Here is an 18,782-nt window from a genome sequence, read left to right as displayed (position 1 = left end):
AAAGGATTGACTAGTTGTGGTGTTTACTTACTATACTTTTACGCATGGGCGACGGTAACCACTAACCATCAGGTGGACTGTATGCTCGTCTGCCTACAAGAGCAATAAGAATAATAATAATACAATAATAGTAAAAATACTGAAGATTAAGCCGTAAAAGTGGCTTTAATCGTCCATAATTGCAGTAGGAAGGTAGATGAACTAAGAACCTAACCACTGTTAAGTGTTCATCTCATAGAGCCTAGTTAACACTAGATTAATTGTAATTATATCCTACACTTCAATTAAACCGTCTGACTCCTTCATAGCAGAAGTAAGGAAGATATTACTAACAATGCAAACTACAAAATCAATACAAATTGCAAAATCACGTATGTATTTAATTATATTATACATTATAATATGTATATCACAATGATTTACTATTATAATAAAATTTCACAGTATGATTGGAACGAATACATTTTGAAATCTATAAATAATATGTAACGAATGTAAGCAAATCGTGTCGGATTAAACATGTTTTCTTAATGGAATTTTTACTTGCAAAGAACATATAACATAACATATAACATTAAAATAGCTACAAATATATTCCATAGAACAAGCTTGAGTCTTCTGATTGAAGAGTTAGCTTAAGACTTGGGCCTCCGAACTGAAATGAAAAAGAAAATATTAGCATAAATTTTCACAGTATTTTTTATTTATTTATTTTTTACTAGCTGACCCGGCAGAATTCCCGAATCGATAAATAAAATACCTAAACTTTATTTAATTCCGAGAATTTTCATATTTATTTACCTTTTAAACCTTCTCTTGAGTTCGACAAATAATTCAAGACCAAAATTAGCCAAATCGGTCCAGCCGTTTTCGAGTTTTAGCAAGACTAACGAACAGCAATTCGTTTTTATATATATAGAAGATAGAAGACATATTGCCCTAGTACGTAGACGAGCGTATGGCCCATCTAATGGTGAGTAGTTACCGTCGCCCATGGACTTCAGCAATGCCAGGCGCAGAGCCCAGCCGCTGCCTACCGTTAAGTATTCTCTATTTTAATCGAAAGTTAAGAAATTTAGGTTTTATTTTATAGACGGGTACATAGTGCTATGTATTCCTCACCTATTTTTATCGAAAGTTAAGAGATTTAGGTATTATTTTACATAAAATTTGCTGTAGTGCTGCTAGTGGAGAGTAACATGGGAGAGTAACACAACATTCGCGTATCTACAATGCAACAACACCCCGTGAAATTCGCTTGGTTATTAAAAAATCAATTCTATTAACATAGCGGTTACGTGCAATTTCCAAATAAAAGAACAGACTGGACAATTTTCCCACGATCCGGATATCCCTTAAAACGTATTTCAACGATCATTTGGACACGTTCGACTCGTGAATTGTCACTTCATTTAATTGCAATGGCGTAGACATCACTACGGATTAGATAAATTTAGTAGATAACAAGAAATAAGTATTTTTATAATTTGAAGTTTTTTATTTATTTTTTTATTGCCTAGATAGGTGGACGAGCTCACAGCTCACCTGATGTTAAGTGGTTACTGGAGCCCATAAATATCTACAACGTAAATGCGCTACCCGCCTTGATATATTATTATAAGTTCTAAGGTCTCAGTATAGTTACACCGGCTGCCCCACTCTTCAAAACGAAACGCATTACTGCTTCACGGCAGAAATAGGCAGGGTGGTGGTACCTACCTGTACGGACTCACAAGCTTAGTACGTATTTCATTAGAAAAATTGGTACCTACCCGAAGGCAGGATTCGAACACCGTTGCATCACTAGATACGAATGCACCAGACGTCTTATCCTTTAGGTCACGACGACTTCAAAAGTTATTGCTCTTATGATGTTTTTTTAAAATATAAATATATTATTTTACATTTTTATCACGCGCCTTTTACACTAGAAATAGGAAAATATACCTATGACGTCAAGAACTATTTTTTCTTCTTCCTCAATATAACTTCAATATTACGTAAATCAAAAAGCTCTGTAAATAATTCTGTATAAATGGCGTAAGAACCTTCTTGAGCTTCTATAGCTACCTGATATCCTATCCTCGCGCAGCACTCAACAGGAGTAATAGAGTTGTTTAATATATAGAGAGTACTCTACATTCCAAGATAAGGTGGGTTGGATTATTACTGGTGGTAGGACCTCTTCATTACTGGTTGTAGGACCTCTTTATTACTGGTGATAAGACCTCTTGTGCGTCTGTGCGGGTAGGTACCACCACCCTGTCTATTTTTGCCGTGAAGCAGTAATGCGTTTCGGTTTGAAGGGCGGGGCAGCCGTTGTAACTATACTTGAGACCTTCTATCTCAAGGTGGGTGACGCATTTACGTTGTGGATGTCTATGGGCTCCAGTAACCACTTAACACCAGGTGGGTTGTGAGATCGTCCACCATCTAAGCAATATAAAAATAGTACGTAAAAAAACTCACCGGACCGACAACATTCTACATCATCTAGTTGCTGTAAAGGGCAAAGTCCTTTTATCGTGACTTCAGTTCCAGTAGGGCAATTACCGACCTTCCGGCAAACTCCTCCGGCATACGTCATACATGGTATCTCATTGTGTTCGGCGTTGCAACCTGTAGATACATAATTGCAGCCGTCAGCGCAAAAGCAGCCTAAGCTTACCATAGTTATCTATACTAATATTATAAAGAGGAAAGATTTGTTTGTTTGTTTGTATTGAATAGGCTCCGAAACTACTGAACCGATTTGAAAAATTCTTTCACTGTTTGGAATCTACACTATTCCCGAGTGACATAGGCTATAATCTTTTTTGAAAAAAATTAGGGATCCTTACTAAAACTCCAATAATCCAACCCAAGGTGTAAAAAAATTACCTAAAATATTCTTTAGATCGCGTGCCCTGCCAAAACTATTGATGATGGAATAAAATAATGTACTACGACTTTCTTTGTAGAACACATTATTATCTACAAAAAGTGTCGCGACAGCATATGACTAACTATTATAGTTATGCCGCAATAAGTGTTCCTTTATGTAGAAAAATAAAACAACGTCAAATATCGTTAAAATTTTTGTTAAAGACCCGAGCGGAGCCGAAGCGGTCCGCTAGTAATTACTATGGAGGAAATTAGGTTTGAATTTTCATGAATTTTAAATTGAGTAGGAAAAAAAAACAATACGCGCAAAAATAATGCTTACAAAGCTCTGTGTTGTCTATGGGTGAAACTATGGATAGGCCGGTTTTGCATCAAAATTTATTATATTTTAAATAAATTCCAATATACGACATAATATAATCTTGAATATAAATAATTGTGGTTTAGGCCACTTTTACCCTGATGGCCTCAATTACTATCTTAATTTCATATTAAACGTTCTAATTGCTTTGTTGTACCATTCGGAAGAATTTAAAATGAGGTAGGTTTTGGGCTGATATAACAGTATTGCTTGGCTTGGTTCTGCCCCTGGCATTGCTGACGTCTACGCCTTTTAAGCCCTAAACCATTAGTGACGATGCCAACGGTAACAACCTTTCCCCGATATTTATTTATTTATTTGTGTAGAAAAATATAACCTCGACGATAGTATATTGCTGGTCTTAAGCTATTTCTGATAGCATTGCACAGTCTAAATGTCTAAGTCTAAACTTTGTCCTCATCAAAACTATGGCTCCCTTTGAAATTGGTGTTTGATTTTATCATGATTTCCTTATAACACAACACATAACATAACACAACACAACATTCGGTTGTGGAAGGTAAGTTGACATCGAAATTTTAAAAACCTCTTTTGAATTCTAAAATCATAAAAAAATGTAATTCGTTTTTACTTACATTTTATCACAGCTAAACTGAAAATAACAGCAAGTAACAAGTTCGGTGACAGCATTTTCATTACTATCCCAAACGAATAAATACATTAAAAAATCCACATTTATACCTGCGGATTGAACAAGTTTCGCTAACGCTTTAATACTGACCTCGATAAAAAAATCTTCGAGTGTATGCAGTGGTCGTCGAGTAAAAAGAGTGTAACTTCAAAATGATTAATATTCAATTCTCTCCGATTTTTATATCCGCAGCTCCTGGAGCAAAAAAAACACTGACACAAAAAAAACCACACGATTTCTACTTCCGATTTCAAGTGCATTAGGACACTGACTATTCAAACCGGAATTATCTTGTGATAGACACTGGTAAAACCAAGAAATCAACTCCTGAAAAGGCATGCTTTACTAGCATTTAACCAAGATAGAATTTCTGTCAAGAAAAGACAACTAACGTAAAATTTATTAAGAATTTTAGATGTATTTCCTAAGTATACAAGCTACAAGTATGGTTGGTATAAGTGGTTACCTCTGAACCTGGATATAATATCAAAACCCGATTCGAGAACGGTGTTTTTTTTATTAATGTTTTGGGCAGTTGTAGTAATAAAGATCCGGCTCGTACAAACTCTTGTTTTCTCCATATTCTTATACGCTGCGGTGACGTGGACTTCGCGGCAGGTCGAGAAAAGGAAGATCGATGCTCTGGAGATGTGGTGCTGACGACGAATATTTGGTATTTCATGGACCGAAATTCGCATCAATATCTCCATTCCTCAAGAACTCAGCATTACGCAGCGTACTATCATTTTTTGGTCATGTCTCCCAGAGAGGAAATAACTCCATAGAGCGCCTTGTCCTTCAGGGCAAAGTGGAAGGCACCAGACCGCGTGAAAGGTTGCCCATGCGATGGAGCGACCATGCGGTTTGGCTCTGACCCTGGCATTGCTGACGTCCATGAGCGACGGTGACCACTCACCATCAGATGGTCCGGATGCTCGTCTGCCTACAAGGGCTAAACAAAATTAACTTTTCGTGTTATCCCCATTCTGTCAACTGCCACGAATATAATTATTTTGCGATAAGATAATAAAACCGGTTACTGAAATATTTACTGTGGTGTTAAGATATTTGCTTTTAAAGTCGAGTACTTTAGATTACTGCGATGGAGTTATTGCTCTATGTCATTGTAAACCAGTTGCTGTTAAACAGCACGGTTTTATGGCATCCGGTGCTTCACTTTTACAGCGTGCCATAGTGTCTATTATATTTGAACAACGGTTCCAGATGAATAAGAGGCTTACCAAGAAGTTGCTTTGGATTAGCCTAACAGAAGTGCTCACGGTTCACTACAGAACTCATAGAATACTCCTTAAGCGTCGTAGTTTAGAAACATGCCAAAGCAAATAATATACAATCGCTCAACCTGAAGTAAACAGTCAAATAGTAATGTGGCCCTTTTTGGACTGAAACTGGGATTTAATAAGTAGGATGGTAATATCTACTGGTCCTGGATTGTAATACGCCCTCTATCCAATCCTGTTTCTGCAGGATAACCGATGGAGCACCGTGGTACGTGAGAAGTATCGACCTTTACGATGATTTCTATTTATAATCAATATTTAAGTATCTTAAGGTAGCGTCAGAACGCTAGTTCGACAATGCGGCGCGACACGATACCCCTCTTATCATAGCCGCCGCTAATTACATTTCCGACCCAGGCGACTGGGCAACCCAAAGCCACCGTCGCCCAAAACATGTCTTGTGGGATCCCGCTGATCCACTCTCGGTGCCTTTAGTATTTTCAACCACCGGTCACCATCCTTCGACGTGCAAATGAAACCGATAGACACAGCCCACTGAGTTTCTCGCCGGATCTTCTCAGTGGGTCGCAATTTTGATCCGGTGGTGGATTCTGCAAAGCACTGCTTTGTAGAATCTGCCTGTGAACTCACCTATTCGTCGGCGCGTAGCTGGAATAGCCCCTTACGCTAACAGCGAATAGTTTAAGAATAAAAAAAGAATATAACGACACACTCTTGCTCTTTGGGACAGAGGACGGTCTGCAATTTGACCCCAAGGATGGAAAAAATTAATAGGCCTGTTTTGTTATAGATGAGGTCATATTAAAATATATTATCATAAAATATGAATACTGTGGAAGTCATAACAGTGATCAAGACCAGAGTCGTTTACATGTATATTTTAAATAATATATAATGTAACTTTAAATAATATACACTTTGCTAGATTTTCTCGTCACAGTATACGCTATGTCTCTATAAGGTGGCTAATTAAATGAGTTTGATGAACATTTTGTTTGATGATACACAACATTATCACGAACGCGGCGGTGTGCCTGAGGTGAACACTTTAATTACATAATATATGTTTTCGTTGTTCCACCGACACCGAGCCGAGGCATTGTGCGGTAAACGCAAAACGCGAAAGCGCAATTTGCTTATATCTAATACACTGCGGAACAATGTAATTGGAATAAATATAATAAAACATAAGTTGTTAGATACAATTTTTTTAAACTATTGCATTGCTTCAATCGCGGGCTTTGAGCGTGGCGAGCGAATCAATAAATTCCGTAACGAAGATAAAACCTAACACCACCACTCCGCTTACCATATAGTTCGCGTTGAACACATTTACACGTTGCGCTTGTGTAATGTTTGTGAATAAGCGCGCGGCGTGACGTCGCACTGCCTGCGCATCATGAAAAGTCTGCTCGTCTCTCTCTCGCGCGGTCTAGCTTATGAGTTTGTAGGGGACAGTTAATGTTTTGCTTTTGTTAATGTTTAAATATATAGCGTGGTCTTATTTTATCATGGTATTAAAACCATAATTATTTTATTATTAAATTATTCTTTTATTTCATTTTAATTATTATTGTCTAATTATTTCATTAAATTATTATTGTCTAATTATAATTGCATAAGTTGATAAAAAATGCTATGCAATAGCTTTACCGCGGTCGACATTTTTTTATATTACCTTTTCTGTGATAAATTTCGCATAAAAATTTTGACTTGTTTAACCGTAGTGCAGCGAAAATGGCGCTAAATATAAAATTTATTTTAATTAATTTCAGTCGTTACTTGTATTTTGAATTAGGAATACTAAATTTTCGGACTCAACAAAAAAAATTGCATAAAACGAATACTCCTTAAAGGCACTACATAAATCCAACAGAAACTGTATACAGTCTGGTAGCCAATTTAATTCTCATGTGCGCAGTTTTCGTGTCCTCAACTGTAAAATCCGAATGTTTCGTGCAGCCTTTGTGCGGGAAGCACCGAGCGTTAACGTGACTCACACATTACGAGCGCAAATGACGAATTGTATTCGTTCTATTGTCTTAAATAAATGCTTTACAATATTACTGTTTCGCTGCGAGATAATTTGTTATGATAAATTGTTTAAATTCGTGTTCGTGTTACTGAAATATCTAAATACTATTTGTACTGTGCGTTGCGCACTGTTAATTCGAATTTGTCGTTGTTGTTCAACTTGTTGATACAAATTGCGGTTCCTTAACTGCTCGACGTCAACATTCTTTAAGAGTTGTGGAAATAAGAAATTAGAATGTTAATGAATGGTAGAAATTTATTAGTAAATTAAGTAAAAGTTATTATGCTCTTATTGTGGATAGCTTTTGCCCGTGACTTCGTCCGCGTGGAAAAGTTACTTTGGCATAACGCTAAATTTTACCGGCCTCTTCATTTACGTAGAAAGTGAAAATATTTTTGAATAATAGAATGTTTAGGAGCTATTTAAACCCCTATTTTGAAATATTCTTTTTTGGTGCTCCACTTGTATTGGCCTTACCGTGATGTTATACAGCCTATAGCCTTCCTCAATAAATGAGCTATCTAACACTGAAAGAATTTTCAAATCGGGCCAGTAGTTCCTAAGATTAGCGCGTTCAAACAAACAAACTCTTCAGCTTTATAATATTAGTATAGATGGGGTATGAGGAAATAGTGAACTGTTGACGGACGATTTCTCTTCATTGTTCCAATCTGAGATCACGTCGCTGTATCTGCATTCCATCCAAGAGTTAGAGGTGATTGTTTGAATAAAAGAAATGTAAGCTACAATGTCACCACCATAGCTTACTTAAGCTCTCCGTTTGATCTTGGCGCTTCCAATATGAACTCCTCTTGATACTACGTGATGAAACTGACAGAACAACTTGCATCCACAAGAGCCGGTATTGCTAGTTGTTTACTGGTTGTAGGACCTCTTGTGAGTCCGCACGGGTAGGTAACACCGCCCCGCTTATTTCTGCCGTGAAGCAATAACGCGGTTTCGGCTTGAAGGGTGGGGCAGCCGTTGTAACTATACTGAGAGCTTAGAGCTTATATTTCAAGGTAGCCTCATCTTTTTCAAGCCTGCGCTTTAACGTCGTAGATGTCTATGGGCTCCAGTAACCACATAACACCAGGTGGGCTGTGAGCTCGTCCACCCATCTAAGCAATAAAAAAAGCATCGGTGGCCTCATCAATGCAGTAGAGATCACCAAATTGTAGAGTAAGGACACTATATCGGTGTCATATCTTTTGCAGGTTCTCTGTATTTATTCCTCTATTTTTCTTTTTTTTACAAAATACAATACGTTACACATGAAAGAAAAAAAAATTGACTTGTTTTTATTAATAAACATTGCATTCAATGAACACCTTCTTAATACTAAAATGTTTAAGCAGTTTAAATCATGATAAAAATGTTAATACCTCTTTTTAGGCTAGGTCATAAAAAATAAGACAAAAAAAATATAAAAAAAATGGAGCAAGGTCTTATTAACATAGCTTACATTGTATACGCTTAACTCATTATGTCAATAAAAATCTCGATAATATTTATGGTATAGAATATTGTATAAAAAAAAAACGGTTGTCTGTAAAGTCGGTTTACTGACGATAGTTGAACGTGACAACGCCATAACAAAATACTGATGTAATGGTTTCATTTTCCAAAGAAAATTTTTATTTTATTTGTTTCATAGATATTTTGTGTGGATATAGAGGAGGTAAATGGAAATCACTATTGAATTGATTCTTCAAATTGCCGCAATTATCGTTGCTATAAACAATTGACACCACATGAACTTCATACTTGACGAAAACATGTAAATGTATTATTGTATAGCAGCTGTCCACGCGGATGCATCGCTCACTCAAGTAGGAGAGAGACAGATATCGAACGCTGCCGAACGCGGAGGCCGATTGTGCCTCTTTGTCGCTCGTTGCGCACTCTCGCTTGCACTTCAAGCCTTAAATAGAACGCCTCAGAGTGAGGTGACGCCGCATGAGTCATGTTTTTTCGTCCGTGCAGCCGGCTCCATCGAATTATAAGACGTTGTCACGTCAATAATACATCGATGTTTCGATTTATTGAAATCGGAAATAAAGATGGGATTAAACAAAGTGCAGTTTATCAGCTGTGCGAATGTAACAGGGAACAACAAAACTTCCCGTTCAAGATTTTAATTCGAGTGAAAGCAAAACTTTTCTTATTTCGTACAATTTCCACGGGCATTATAGTGTTGGGAAAATAACCTAATATTTTTTATAGCTTTTTTTTCACAATAACTTTTGATATAAAATTAATTCACATTACTTTCAGCGGTATTAGAGGGTAGTTAACATAATATTCAAATGTCAATTAACCTTAGTCGTCCGCGATCACGGAAACTATAAAGTATTTGAAACGTCGAAAATAAAATGAAAGATTAAATTATAAAACTAGTTTTAATTGTATCTGCCACTCTCGAAATTATCATAAAAAATATTATTACATTATAATTCTCTAAGCATCAATTTCCACAATGCCCTTCATGAAGCAAAGGATCGCAGCAGATGGAGGGAAATCGTACGGGAGAAACTGATGCAGCGGGGGAGTTTCGACCCTCAGTAATGAGAAAAACGACGCGAGGAGGAGGACATTATAATTATCGTAAAAACCTATCGAACTTATAATAAATACTCATAGAGGCTAATATTACGCCAATGTATACCACCGCCCATGTTTAGATATCCTCTTGCAAAGAAATTTAATTAAACATAAAAGGCTATATTATCGGCTCATGTATTACAGATAAAAAACTGATAAGACTAAATTTTAATAGGTGTAGATAAAAAAGGCAAATTCTAATAAATCAAATAGCTATAATCTGAACAGAATACAAAAAGAATTTGTTTAGAAATACTAAATCAGAGAACACCATGTAAAGAACATGATTCACTTATCGATTCGTACTTGGATCTGTTCATTTCGTCCCATCCCTATTGTACGTTAGATCTGATTAATGGTGCTTGCAGTGTTAAAAGATAAAAAAATCGTCGCTAGTGTTTGCCCGACGTTTAAAAAAAGTAACTTTACGTTAGTTCCAATTGAAAATCGTTAAGAGAAAGATGTTAAGCGGATTTAAGATTTTGCGATGGATAATTTATTTTGTGCAGAAAGAGAATAGAGAACAAAACTGTTTTTATTACTCGAAATCACTGCACAAGGTATAGCAAACATACAGCGCTATTACAGGTGACGTCATTTGGGGGCAAGCTTTTTGTTATTGCCCTTATAGGCAGACGAGTACAGACAGTCGAGTCGAGACAGTGGGCCACTGAAGGTGAGCGGTTACCGTCGCCCATGGACTTCAGCAATACCAGGGGCAGAGCCAAGCCGCAATTTACATAAACAATGAGCAAACCACAGAACGATGATGCGTTTCATGCCTGTTTAGGGTTTGGTGATCGGCTTTTGAGTAGTTTCTGATAAGTGTATATAACTAACCCGCAGACTGTTTACTAAAACGGAAATTAGAACAACTAGCCACTTTATCATCACGAGTTGGTGACTTGTGTCATAAATATCAGAAAGTAGCCACAAACAATAGGAATCGCATTGGAAAAGCCCAAACTAATGACAGTTTATGATTAGAATTCAGAAAAATTGAAGTAGGCTGTTAATTTCTGCAATCGATTTTGGACTCCATAATATCTGATCTACTATTTTCTACTAGTTGAATGAAAGATTTCACTGCTTACCTTTTTGTTGTGAAATGGTTACGAGAACCGAGATCAGTAGTATTGTATAACGGGTATTACACACACTTTTTGAACTGAAACACATGTCTACCCTAACACCACCATCAGCATCCAGCTCGAAGGACCAAATGCTTCGTCATTTAAATTAACAGTCAGTGGATTTTTTTTTTTGATTAGATTTCGCTGGAATAATTCAAATTTCTAATCATATACGTTTTACATACAAGAAGGGAGTTGGTTACATTAGAGCAGTTGAGAGGTCAAGTTGCAGATCATGAAAACAAAATGACTTTGTTTGAAGATTGGTGTATTTTCGGCCACTATCCCAGAACCTCTTCGGTTCCCCTCAAGCAAACAATTGGATGTACTCACCAAGAACAAATAAATATCAACTAATAAACGATAGACCCGAAACCGTGGATCGGTAACAAACATTTGAATAATCCTTTAAAACTTCAAATTAACATCAAAACAAATAACCCTCACAAAAGCCAACAGTAAGACCGTTTAAAATTTTCCTTGCATTTTCATTAAAATGAACGAATACAAATTTGATACAGCATTCATTTGGGAAATGGCGTTCACGTTTTGGGAATTAATAATTTATAAATGTTACGGTAACAGCGCTGTGCCGTTACCTCGATTTTCTTTGAAAGAGATAAAACTTGAAGGATGTGTAAGCTTCTGAATAAGCTCGTGTTTGCGAAAGTAAGAACGTACAATACACTCAGAGGGTACATAACCATTGTTTTCAGTTTTTCTTGTATTTTCTCTGTACGAAAAAGACTTTGGATGCAATAAAGGTCAAGTATATAAAGAAAATATTGAGAATGAAAATGTTTGTTGTGTGATTTTTGCCCGTATTGCGAATCGAGTCAACGATATGGTCATTTGATTAGAAATCTTCTGTTCATGGCTCACTTCTTTTATCAAGCAATGGTAAATCGATAACGATAATGTCATCGCCATTTTTAGGATAGCATTATCCGTCGTTGACTTAAAGTCTATCCCTGTTAATCAGAGCTGAGCTTGAAAATAATTAGTTCAGTCACCGTTTTTTATTACAGTTTCTTTTGCTACATACGGTCCAGCATTGAAAAAAATCCTTCGATTGGTAATTTTAATCACTGTGACTGTCATGATTGTTTTTTTAGTGTAAGGCGTATTGTAAACCCTTACGAGAATGTATCATAATCTTGCTTGTTTGTGCCGCGAAAGATCTATTTGTTCTTGTTTGAAGAGGGAAACGGGTCTAAAAATTATAATTTCAGATATTAGTCCAATGTCTTATGGTGGATAACCTCTTTCATATTGTTGTGTATATGGGTTTCTTTAAGCATTCAATAACTCATGGGCTCTGATCTCTTCTCACTATCTGATGATACTTGTTATAATTTTAGTTCTGATGTAGTTTATATTTTGCTTTTGTAGTTACTACTACATTACACACTATTAAGACATCGGATAGCCTTAGAAAAATCGATCTTGGATTAAAACGGCCTAAAACACGGTCTAGGATGCTACGTTAATATTTCAGTAAGCCATCTAGCTGTATCCAAGAATAATTCAGTTGCTTTGAATTTTGCATCCGTCCGGCGTGACTCAGAGTCTGCCGGATTATAGAATATTCTGTCTCTTTCACACACATGATGAATAATACATAAGGCACCCAGTTCAGGAATGAGAGGTTAATATGTATATGTCCCTTTATTTTGATGTTGATATTGATTAACAAATATTTTAGTATTTAGTAAGCATTCATTGTCTATATACTTATATATAAAAATGAATTGCTGTTCGTTAGTGTCGCTAAAACTCGAGAGCGGCTGGACCGATTTGGCTCATTTTGGTCTTGAACTATTTGTGGAAATCCAGGGAAGGTTTAAAAGGTAGATAAATATGAAAATGCTTGGAATTAAATAACAATACAATTTTGTTTTTTCTTTGATGCGTCTCCCGTCGTACGGATTCCTTTTGTTTGTTTTAAGTTAATTTTATACAAAATTTTAGGTCTTTTACTTATCGATTAAGGCACTACGAAGTCTGCCGGGTCAGCTAGTAATTAATAAATCAAAATTTTAAAATAAAACGTGTTACATTACTACGTAAATTAGACATTAGCGAACATTTTTTTTTCTCTAAGCGACGGGTTGTCTAATGATAACTATTTTAGTTACAGAAGTTCCTACACATTACCCGCCCGTCCACTGAAGACAATCGGCGCCATTCAGTGCTATCGAGATGTATGACTTTGGGTCCGTTTTAAATCGCTATTTGTGAACCGTTAGTGTCCATAAAGATTCACACCAAGGCTTGAATGGCTTAATAGTTTATTTTGTTCTTTTTTACTAGTTTCGATGGCTGGAGAAGTCGAGCCATAAGGCTGAAATTGATGAAACTAATAAAGTGTGTATGTGTAATACTGAAATCATTTTATTTTTATTTATTTTATTTATTAAGGTGCACCAACAAAGTGATCGTCAATACAAAACATTCACAGATTGACAGATGTCATCTCAATTATAGGTGCAATCGACAGTGCATTAACAACAAAAATAAAAACGATTATATAACTAAGATTTGATTACATTTGATTGATTGCTTATGATTAATTTATATTTAATTGGGAAATGATCCGCGACAGATTATTCCAGTAAGTTGCGATAATAATAATAATAAATTTGGAATGGCTGACTTGGTGCTGAAGTAGTTTGGGTTTCTTACAGTTGAGTTCAAGGTTCGTTGGTTCGTTTCCCAAATCGGGTATATCCTTGTGTGATGAACAGGTTTCTTTGGTCTTTGTCTGGGTGTTTTTTTATTTATTTTTTTAACTGCTTAAATGGGTGGACGAGCTCACAGCCACCTGGTGTTAAGTAGTTACTGGAGCCCATAGACATCTACAACGCAAATCCGCCACGCACCTTGAGATATAGGTTCTAAGGTCTCAGTATAGTTACAACGGCTACCCTACCCTTCAATTCGAAACGCATTACTGCTTCACGGCAGAAATAGGCGGGGTTGTGGTACCTACCCTTGCGGGCTCACCAGAGGTCCTACCACCAGTAATTGTTTATTTGTTATATGTGTGTATTTATTTAAACACATTTAAGTGAAATATAATAATATCTCAATCACTAATTCCCACATAACACAAAATCCTAGTATGCTGACAGATAACCGTTTGTGATTTGTCCGTGGATATAAAAAAAAATCACAGTCGTCCAAGGCTAGATGGGCAGACTAAATCATAAATCACTTGTTGTCAATACGATATCAGAGCCCATACATAGAAACACGAATCAGCCTACCACGACCGGTCATTGTTGTCGTCAAACCCGACGCTTGCGAAGAAGGGCTCGACGAGTAAATTAACCCACAGACACAGCCAACTGAGTTTCTCGCCGGATCTTCTCAGTGGGTCGCGTTTCCGATCCGGTGGTAGACTGCGAACCACTGCTCTCGCTAGTGTTAGTAACGACGTCAGATTTGAGCCCCGTGAGCTCACCTGCCACCAGATTAGAAAAAAAAGCCTACCACGAGAAAGACTGTCGAAGTTCTCATATTCTCATTTCATGAATTCGTAACGTGAGAACGGTTAAGCAACACTAGCGACTAGTTTGTACCACTATTAAACTTGATGACAATACTTCTACCCTATGCGAAACAACATTTAGACACATTATTATTTTTGATCATAATTTTTTCTTTTATTTTTTATTGCTTAGATGGGTGGACGAGCTCACAGCCCACCTGGTATTAAGTGGTTACTGGAGCCCATAGACATCTACAACGTAAATTTTAATGTGCCACCCACCTTGAGATATAAGTTCTAAGGTCTCAGTATAGTTACAATGGCTGCCCCGCCCTTCAAACCGAAACACATTACTGCTTCACGGCAGAAATGGGCAGGGTGGTGGTACCTACTCGTGCGGACCCACAACAGGTCCTACCACCAGTAATAATTTAATGAATTCGTAACGTGAGAACGGTTAAGCAACACATATGACTGCTTTGTACCACTATTAAACCAAATAACAATACTTCTACACTATGCAAAACAACATTTAGACACACTATTATCTTTTGATCGCTACATCCCGAACGATTGTGAAACAAAAGCAACAAAATAAAAATCGATTAACAAAATGAATAATCGTAAACATAATTTGATACGAAATGTACGCAGTCGTATATCCGTCGACAGAAGGGCCCCCCGTGCGGTAATTATGATGGATTCGGGTCCAACGTAGATATGAAACGTACGAACGAGTATAAATTGTGTTTGTAACGATTATTTTCATGCACCGGAGCTACGAAGAAGCTGGACGTGATTTTTGGAAATGTTTCCTTAGTGCTTAAAACTAAATTTAGACTGTATTGGATGTGTGATTAAATGTCTATTTGAAGTCGTCGTGGCTTAACGGATAAGACGTCCGGTGCATTCGTGTTGAGCGATGCAACGGTGTTCGAATCTCAGGCGAGTACCAATTTTTCTAATGAAATACGTACTCAACAAATGTTCACGATTGATTTCCACGGTGAAGGAATAAAATCGTGTAATAAAAAGGAAACCCGCAAAATCTAAATTTGCGTAATTACTGGTGGTAGGACCTCTTGTGAGTCCGCGCGGGTAGGGTACCACCACCCTGCCTATTTCTACCGTGAAGCAGTAATGCGTTTCGGTTTGAAGAGTGGGGCAGCCGTTGTAACTATACTTGAGACCTTAGAACTTATATCTCAAGGTGGGTGGCGCATTTACGTTGTGGATGTCTATGGGCTCCAGTAACCACTTAACACCAAGTGGGCTGTGAGCTCGTCCAACCATCAGCAATTAAAAAAAAATTCTATTCATCAATTATGTTAACCCCAAAAACAACAATTTGTTTTACTTATCTCACAATATAATGCTGTGTCAATTTTGTTGTAATTTTACGCGCTCCACAAATGTGTCAATACGAAATCACGATCAACTAATTACCAAAGGAGCCTCAGTTCTGAGAAAAACCGGCGAAGCAAGTCCAAGCAAAGCATGTCGTTGGGCATATCTTAACTTTGAAACGCATATAATAATATCAGATACTAAATAAACAAGAGAACGCATTTCAAATTCAAATTAAATAAACCTAATTCCAAGGTGTAGTCTAGCGAGATCTTTTTTAGCCGACGGTGTTACTTCAGGCTATTTCGTAGAAAAATATTCAATTCAAATAGTATCATCATACGACTAACGAACACAACCATTTTCCGTGACAAAAAAACCTAAATTAAAAAAAAAAAACTGACGCGCGTGCAACTTGGTTCACGTGTAAGAAGTGAAACTTCTTGTGCGGTGCGTAGCATTGTGGCGTTCTTCATGTTTTTAGTAATAATTTAAAACTGTTTTACTTTTATTTAAAATATCACTCTCTCTTAATATTTTAGAAGCTAAACTGTTCACACCGTTGGCCTTGCAATGTTTATATGAATGTGGTTCGCGAGACGCTCTGTCTATTTTTTCTTTCTCGCTCGTACTAAATTGTATCTTTTTTGTCTAGCCGTAACGAAAGTGTCGCGAGTTAAAATTTACTCTCAACGCGCCTAAAGAAGTTTAACTTCAAAAACCTACATGCTAAAAAGGTAAATGGCCTCTTAAAAGAAAAAGGAAAAGAGGGTAAACACAAAAAAAAAAGTAATATTAACTTCTCGAGTACAAGTTTCGTAACTCATCAACGAGAGGCAGGTGTACACGAGGTAAGAGTAATCGCACCTCTCAGCGTTCACTCTAATAATGTTATTTATAACTAGAACAAACACTCCGTAAGTGTAGTACCTGTAGACTTATCTCTGTATAGGAAGCTTTGTACCGGAGCTTTGTGTAATTCATTGAATGCTACACAAAAATAATGCTTTAATGTTACATAAAATTTAAATGATAGGTTATTTTTTTAGGCCTGAACTAATAGTATACATAATAGTACATCTGTAGCTATTATAAATATAATATATTTTTTTAATCGACAGAGTTGACTATAAGAACAGCCAAATGTCGACGAATTTATAATAGTAGTCATTTGTGACCACGAAAACTGTGAAATATTCAAAGCGTTGGACACAATGTAACGACAGTAAAAAAACGCAAGATTAATCTGTAAAAGTAATGTGTTTAGTTTCACTATTGCGTAACAACATAATTATTGAGGAGTGACAGGCCATTTAGTTTAAGCGACATTTTTGCAGCTTTACGGAGAGTCATTTAAAGTTTAAAATTTGGAAAAAATATCATAATGAAAAACTTCGGATATTAGAATGGGGTGAGCTTAATTCAAGTTAAATTAGAAACATAAAATTGTTGTTTATAAGTAAACACGTCATTACGGATCCTCCCGATCCATTAACGATGTTTTTAGGTACTTCAAGCACCGGTCACCGTCTTTGCCGAACCCGTTGCTTGCGACGAAGGGCTCGGCGAGTAAATTAACCCACAGACACAGCCCACTGAGTTTCTCGCCGGATCTTCTCAGAGGGTCGCGTTTCCGAACCGGTGGTAGATTCTACGAATCACTGCTCTTGCTAGGGTCAGTATTAGCAACCCCACCGGTTTAAGTCCCGAGAGCTCACCGATACGCTAGGGTAACGCTGATATAGCCTCTCAAGGCTATCAGCATAGGTAGGAAAAATTAAATTATAAGTAATACGAAATAAAACGGACCTTTAATTACAAAGACAATTGTCGCGTATTAAGCAAAATGTCGCTTAAGCTAAACAACCTTTCACTCCTCGATATCGTGAATGTAATTTTCTCTGAAGTTCAACCTGATATAACTTAGTATTACTAAAAATATGAGAAAATAGTGTCAGTGAGAGTTACAACTTTAGTGTCACGGGACAAGCGTCCCTCCGATCTCGTCAACTGAAGTGAGTTTCAGTGTATACATTCTCAACGTCGCGCCGTCTCTATCCTTGTACGGATATATTGTTATTTTAAAGGTCTCGCTTGAGTGGAATCTGCAGTCACGATTTTAATCCCGTAGGAGGGTAGACAGAGACTATTTTTATAAGCAAGCCTCGGTAATGTTTCTTTGAGTGGCGAGTTTTTTACTGGATTGCTTAATGTACGAATAGTTCCAACGTATTTTTTTTTATAGTTATAAATGAGACGAAGGAAATGCTCCATTGAGAATAAAGGCGAGTGTAGTTGTAAGGGTACAGAAAGAGGGTGCAGTGGATTTTGTTTTATTATTCCTAAGATGTTCGGACCTGATATTAAGTGGTCATTGGGGCCCATAGACATTAGCCACTTTAATCTCGCCTCCCAACTAGAGACAACAGTTCTAAGCCTCAGTTTTTACAGTACAACGGCTGCCTCGGCCTTCAACACCGAAACGCGGACTCAAAAGACGCCTCACGACCAATAATGGAAGCGGATGCTTAATGATATGAAATTGTAATTTTATTAATTACTGATTTAGTTACTATCTTTCCACACTGATTGTGAAACACAATCCGTAATGTTAAAAATATCCTATTTCGTAAATGTTAAAAATTAAATGTTATTCACAAACATAACGGTCGCTAGAATTGAGTTAGATTTTCGCGAAAACAGATTGTTCTACGACTATTGCCACTGCGCAAATATAATTTTAAGTAAGCGCGCTATGTGCGTTCTTCCTTACTTATGTGTTCATATTACATCGAACGGTGGTGATCTGGTATAACATTCGGAGAACAATGTTGGCAATTATTCGTTGAATCTCCTAATCGCCTTCACAAAAAAGAGATCGGGTGATGCTATTGCAGGTGGATACCACATAGCCAGAGACAGTGGTGTCGAACCTGCACCAAATGTCCTGCTTTATAATACTTAGCTTTAGTCACTAAGTTTGCGTGAAATGCTCTGAGGAATTGTTTGAGA

At 36.9% G+C, this 18,782-nt stretch overlaps 1 long non-coding RNA gene across 2 annotated transcripts; it reads right to left on the bottom strand.

Annotated features, from left to right (window-relative positions):
* Positions 1–349: 349 nt before the first annotated feature.
* Positions 350–3,984, bottom strand: LOC149501556 (uncharacterized). Of its 2 annotated transcripts, XR_016324196.1 has the most exons (4): positions 3,841–3,984; positions 2,470–2,619; positions 1,773–1,927; positions 350–655 (listed from the first exon to the last, which is right to left on the bottom strand). It is a non-coding gene; the product is annotated as an uncharacterized LOC149501556 (long non-coding RNA). The 2 variants fall into 2 exon arrangements; XR_016324195.1 differs by lacking the exon at positions 1,773–1,927.
* Positions 3,985–18,782: the final 14,798 nt, after the last annotated feature.

Source organism: Bombyx mandarina, chromosome 15 (assembly GCF_030267445.1).
Source record: "Bombyx mandarina strain Sakado chromosome 15, ASM3026744v2".
NCBI classification, from domain to species: Eukaryota; Metazoa; Arthropoda; class Insecta; order Lepidoptera; family Bombycidae; genus Bombyx; species Bombyx mandarina.
This window is presented reverse-complemented; position numbering and strand designations above follow the sequence as displayed.